Source organism: Salvelinus sp. IW2-2015, unplaced genomic scaffold (assembly GCF_002910315.2).
Source record: "Salvelinus sp. IW2-2015 unplaced genomic scaffold, ASM291031v2 Un_scaffold16375, whole genome shotgun sequence".
NCBI classification, from domain to species: Eukaryota; Metazoa; Chordata; class Actinopteri; order Salmoniformes; family Salmonidae; genus Salvelinus; species Salvelinus sp. IW2-2015.
In genome coordinates, this window is record NW_019957558.1 from 113,290 (window position 1) to 119,965 (window position 6,676).

The following is a 6,676-nucleotide window of genomic DNA, read 5'->3' on the forward strand; positions in this document are numbered from 1 at the left end:
ATAATAAAAATATTCTCTAGAAGAATCTAGCCGAAATAACAGTGTAGAACATTGTTAATGTTGTACATGACTATTGTAGCTGGAAACGGCAGATCTTTTATGGAATATCTACATAGGCATACAGAGGCCCATTATCAGCAACCATCACTCTGTGTTCCAATGGCACGTTGCGTTAGCTAATCCAAGTTTTATCATTTTTAAAAAGGCTAATTGATCATTAGAAAAACCCTTTGTCGCAATTATTTTAGCACAGCTGAAAAACTGTTGTCTGATTAAAAGAAGCATATAATAAAACTGGACTTTTTTAGACTAGTTGAGGTATCTGGAGCATCAGCATTTGTGGTTTGTTATTAGATTCCAAAAAAGTATCTTTGTGTATATTCTAATTAATAATCACCATTATTCCACTACATTAAGCTATTATCGTACGACATTAACTAAATGTCGACATTGTATTTCTGATCAATTTTGATATTTATTTAAATGGACAAACAAAATTTGCTTTTCCTTTCAAACAAGCGACATTGTGACTATTATCATGTATTTCTAAGTGACCCCTCAGGCCTTTCGGTTGTGGTACATAATATCAAAGGCTGCACTGAAATCTAACAGAGTGGAGGCTGTTATAGCAGCAAAGGGGGGACCAAGTTCATATTAATATGCCCATGATTTGGAATGAGATGATTGACGAGCAGGTGCCAATCTACTTTTCAGTCATGGTGTATGTGTTTATGACATCCCAGGGGAATCGGTGCTGCCTACTGTATACCAGACACACTTGCTATGCATATAAGCTGTGCTATGCTATGTATGTAGGCTGTGCTATGCTGTGTATGTAGGCTGTGCTATGCCGTGCTTGTAGGCTGTGCTATGCTGTGTAGTAGGCTGTGCTATGCTGTGCATGTAGGCTGTGCTATGCGGTGCTTGTAGGCTGTGCTAGCGGTGTATGTAGGCTGTGCTATGCTGTGTATGTAGGCTGTGCTATGCTGTGTATGTAGGTTGTCTATGCTGTGCATGTAGGCTGTGCTATGCTGTGCATGTAGGCTGTGCTATGCTGTGTATGTAGGCTGTGCTATGCTGTGATGTGGCTGCTATGTGTGCATGTAGGCTGTGCTATGCTGTGCATGTAGGCTGTGCTATGCTGTGTATGTAGGCTGTGCTATGCTGTGCATGGAGGCTGTGCTATGCTGTGCATGTAGGCTGTGCTATGCTGTGCATGGAGGCTGTGCTATGCTGTGCATGGAGGCTGTGCTATGCTGTGCCATGTAGATTCTGTGTGCTGTGCATGTAGGCTCTGCTATGCTGTGTATGTAGCATATCACCATCTGTTTCCAATTGTTAAAAGAGATGGCATCGATAGCATTACTAACCTGCTAATGATCTCTACCTGTGCGTCCTATCCCCCATAACCAGCCCATTCCCCACAGACGGTCAGAGCAGGAACGTCCTGTCAGCTGTTTCGTCCCGAGCAGTGGTCTCATGGGTCCAATGCCTGGTGGTCCCAACATGGCCTCCCTAGCCCGCGACGCAGCCAGCCTGGCCAGAGACAAGCAGAGAGCCCATCTCCCCAGCATGATGATGAACAACGAGACCTATGGCACCATCCTGGAACTCAGCCCCCCTCCCTCGTTACCGGTGGTACCCATCCCTCACCTTCCCCCCAGGACAGCCACCAAAGGTCAGTCGGACGGCAATGAGCATAGGTCATAGGTCATGCATTAGGTCAGGGGTGTCAAACTCAAGTCCTGGAGGGTGTCTTCTGGTTTTTGTTATTTACATTTACATTTAAGTCATTTAGCAGACGCTCTTATCCAGAGCGACTTACAAATTGGTGTATTCACCTTATGATATCCAGTGGAACAACCACTTTACAATAGTGCATCTAACTCTTTTAAGGGGGGGGGGTTCTAATTATCAGAGTAAGAACTCAATGGACACTATGAAAGCTCAAACCAAGTTTATTCTTCCCAAAGGATCAAACAGCTGAATCGAACACAACATGTTTACCATCATGGTGGTATTTGTACCCCACTTTGGGTGGAGTCTCCATCTCGTTAAACATTGTATCTTTATTGCTAGGCAGRAAACTAAGTGATACGGGCAATAAACTTTTCCTCTCCCTTAAYGTGACTTGACCTGACCTCGACCCCCTTCATCACTAGTCCATGACTCTCTCTCCCCTTATCAATGCCTGCCACGTGATCGTTTTCCCTGCACTCAAAACATTCCAAGCTTAATTGCATCCACCATATAGCTTCCTCCTACAGATAACCATTAACTTCTGGTGTAGACCCTCGGCTATGGCACCCCTCAGGTCTCTAGTATAACTAATGATGAATAATATTTCAAGTTCAGAAATCCAAACCCATCAGTCCCCCCTTTTTTTAAACATTTGACATGATACTGTTCAACATTACATACATTTGGAAATTACTTATAAATGGACAAACAATGATAATAAAACATGAACAAAAAAATAAAAAAACATGATTAACATTCACAGTGAGGTTTACAAACGCAGAGATTTATGGCCTCTATGATCACACCATACACAATCTTATTTCCCTTTAGAACACTGATCATAACATGTCCGCTGGAGCCGTTGACTCCTTCCATTTCAACTTTCTCCGACATTATCTCACCACCGAGTCTAACGATTCACTGGTCTCTTTTCCCCATGATTCTCCATAACTACCGCACCACCATGTCAATGAACTAAAAAAATGTAAAGTTCGTTTTAGGTTTGGTACCCCAATGCTAATTCCCCGTGCCCCCTCCACCCTTTYGTCCATTCTAGAAATATATTTCAGAATAAGATGACATAAAATGTAAATCTATTTCATAATAAAACGACATAAAATGTCTCATGAGATTAAAACCCCCCAAGGTTTTCTGAGTTGCCAGGAGTGTTTGGCCAGATACTTTTTATTTGTTACCGCTTTAGAATCCATTCCCCGGGTGTTTCGCCTAGATTCTTTAACCCAAAATACTTTTTCCTGTGGCAAATTTAGCCAATTTCTCATCATAACGAATCCGCGATCTTTGATCCCTGGCATCTATTAATAAGTTGTGTAAAACGTGTTCTCATCCGTCTTCCTTCACATAGAAACTGTCATCTCTATAAACCACTATCGATCGATCGWACCGATACCATACACCCCTATGTGAAAGTTTCCTGTCCCGCTACTTTCAGGAGGTTTTGTTGCTGCTCTTTTGAAAAAGAGGCAAACGTTTGCATGGCAGCATTTCCTCMGAATGCAAMAGGCTCCACTTCCACTCTACACTCATTATTCCAATACCCAACGCCCCCACATCTAAAACAGGGATCTATCTCCCTACGCTTTGGTGTTTTTCGCTACTTYTCTTTGTCTTACCTTGGCCATTGAAACCACTGTTAGTGACTTCCACTGTGGCTGTTATTAACCCCTCGCACGTCCGCAAAGTGAGCAGAGTTATATTCCACTCAAAGCACCCTGCTCTATTTCATCCRCAACCCCCGCAATTGCCGTTTTGATCACAGGTTTCAAACCTGCCACCAAAGCTGAAGTGCAACTTCTATCAATGTACTCCCGTACCCAATCTTTCTGTGGCTGCGTACTTCTAATTCCAGGTTTATCGGTTTGTATTTTTTGTTGATAGAATGATGACATCAAAACGTTGGTATATTGAGCTTTTGATTCTGGTTCTATGTCAAGTCACAATTGCCTCCCTGAATTCTCTATCAGATTAGATTGTTCCGTTAGCCAGGAAATGCTGACCAATTTGATCCAGTTTGCAAAAAAWTTCCCATATTCGAGCCGAATTGGTAGAATGCTTGTGCGCTTCTTTCAGCGCCTCCATGGCTTTATTAAARTCCTCTAGTTCCACTTTACAGGGAGAATCGGGGCCGTCTGTCACCATTTCAATAGTTATTATTCCCAAACCTCTCCCGACGGTATCCAGGGTGTTTTAGATTTCTTCACTCCTGTCTCTACACCTTCTATTAACTATTTTCCAAGGTAGCGCGACCCACTTCCCTGAAGAATAGTTATGGTATTTGTGCCTATTAATTGGTCACGGCACTWAATACCTTGTATTAGAACCAATACTATAGCATCTGCAAATGTATTACTGGAAAACACGACCGCCCCAATAGGGCATAAACCAACCTCTCTCCTTATTGCTACTGCTCATATACTCAAATCGTGTTATCTTTCTCCTTTTCTAACCCACAGCTACTTGGCCCTTCAGGAATTGAGTTTGCCACCCCTGCGCTGGACCATAGGTCCTTGAAAGTGTTGCTGGAATAGTGACAAATGGTTGACCATATGTGACAAATGGTTGACCCTATGTGACAAATGGTTGACCCTAAATGGTTGACCCTATGACTGTAACCTTGCAGGTCCACGGTGGAAGCAGGCTCCTATGGAGGTGGTGGGTAGACARAGGTCCTCCTCAGACCCCCCAAACCCTCACACCCCAGACCCCAACAGCTCCATGTATGGTAAGTGCACTATACCATACTACACAATAAATAACACAATATAAGCACTGTATTACAAGATATAAGTACATTTTTAATGACTGCAGATGTAAAAAGGCCTTTATAACTATGTGATAGATAGATAGATAGATAGATAGATAGATAGATAGATAGATAGATAGATAGATAGATAGATAGATAGATAGATAGATAGATAGATTGATATCACTCCCCTCTCTCCATGTAGTGCTTCCTCCAACTGCTCCCCCTCCCCCTGTGAACAAGAGGACCAATGTGATGGAGCCTAGAGGCCATAAGACTGGTCCTCTACCACCTTTACCTCCAGTATTACCTGGGCCTCCAGTGCCAACGGTCATCCCAGGAGGACCAGTCCTACCAACAGCACCCCCCTTCAAACCCACACAGCCCCCTCCTGTCCCCGCACACCCCTCTCCTGTCCCCGCACACCATCCCAGCAGGAGAGCCACAGGGCCCAAGTCACCTAWATCACCGACTAGGTAAGAACTGGGGCAKAATTTATMAAGCATCTCAGAGTAAGAGTGCTGAATTAGGATCCGTTTAGTATTTTAAATCACAATGAATATGATTACGTGGATAGGGGGGACCTAATCCTAAATCAGCACTTCTACTCGGAGACACATATGGCCACTGACCATGGAAGGATGATGTTTTGAATTCTTAAACTGCATGCTCATATGTTCTCATTCAAGAGTATTGCATAATGTGTGTAGATGGAATGAGGGAGAAAACCTGTGGATAGATAGATACAGTAGATGGATGGATTGGTTTCACTCCCCGTTCTCCATCTAGTGATTATCAGTTAACTAAGACCCTTCGTGTATGTGTGGGTTCAGTTCAGATAAACCCACTCCTAAAGGACCTCCCACCAGGACTGCTGGACTAACTGATGGACCAGGTAAACAGACAAATACAATTATTATAGAATATTAAATAACTGGTCTGTTCTGATTCAAAGAGCTTTARTGTACAGTTGAAGTTGGAAGTTTACATACACCTTAGCCAAATACATTTAAACTCAGTTTTTCACCATTCCTGACATTTAATCCCAGTAAAAATTCCCTGTCTTAGGTCAGTTAGGATCACCACTTTATTTTAAGAATGTGAAATGTCAGAATAATAGCAGAGAGAATGATTTATTTCAGCTTTTATTTCTTTCATCATATTCCCAGTGGGTCAGAAGTTTACATACACTCAATTAGTATTTGGTAGCATTGCCTTTAAATTGTTTATCTTGGGTCAAACGTTTCGGGTAGCCTTCCACAAGCTTCAAGCCAAGTTTATTGGGTGAATTTTGGCCCATTCCTCCTGACAGAGCTGGTGTAACTGAGTCAGGTTTGTAGGCCTCCTCGCTCGCATACACTTTTTCAGTTCTTCCACAAATGTTCTATGGGATTGAAGTCAGGCTTTTGGATGGCCACTCCAATACCTGACTTTGTTGTCCTTTAGCCATTTTCCCACAACTTTGGAAGTATGCTTGGGGTCATGTCCATTTGGAAGACCCATTTGCGACCAAGCTTTAACTTCCTGACTGATGTCTTGAGATGTTGCTTCAATATATCCACATAATGTTCCTTCCTCATTATGCCATCTATTTTGTGAAGTGCACCAGTCCCTCCTGCAACAAAGCACCCTCCAACATGATGCTGCCACCCCCGTGCTTCACAGTTGGGATGGTGTTCTTCGGCTTGCAAGCCTCCCCCTTTTTCCTCCAACATAACGATGGTCATTATGGCCAAACAGTTATTTTTGTTTCATCAGACCAGAGGATATTTCTCCAAAAAGTACGATATTTGTCCCCATGTGCAGTTGCAAACTTAGTCTGGCTTTTTTATGGCGGTTTGAGCAGTGGCTTCTTCCTTGCTGAGCGGCCTTTCAGGTTATGTCGATATCGGACTCCTTTACTATGGATATAGATACTTTGTATCTGTTTCCTCTAGCATCTTCACAAGGTCCTTGCTATTGTTCTGGGATTGATTTGCACTTTTCGCACCAAAGTACGTTAATCTCTAGGAGACAGAATGCACTCCTTCCTGAGCGTATGATGGCTGCGTGGTCAAATGGTGTTTATACTTGCGTGCTATTGTTTGTACAGATGAATGTGGTACCTCAGGCGTTTGGAAATTGCTCCCAAGGATGAACCAGACTTTGGAGGTCTACAATTTTTTTTCTGAG

At 42.9% G+C, this 6,676-nt stretch overlaps 1 pseudogene; it reads left to right on the forward strand.

Annotated features, from left to right (window-relative positions):
• Positions 1–5,492, forward strand: part of LOC112080568 (arf-GAP with SH3 domain, ANK repeat and PH domain-containing protein 2-like) — a 33,024-nt pseudogene extending 27,532 nt beyond the window's left edge.
• The last annotated feature ends 1,184 nt before the right edge of the window (positions 5,493–6,676 follow it).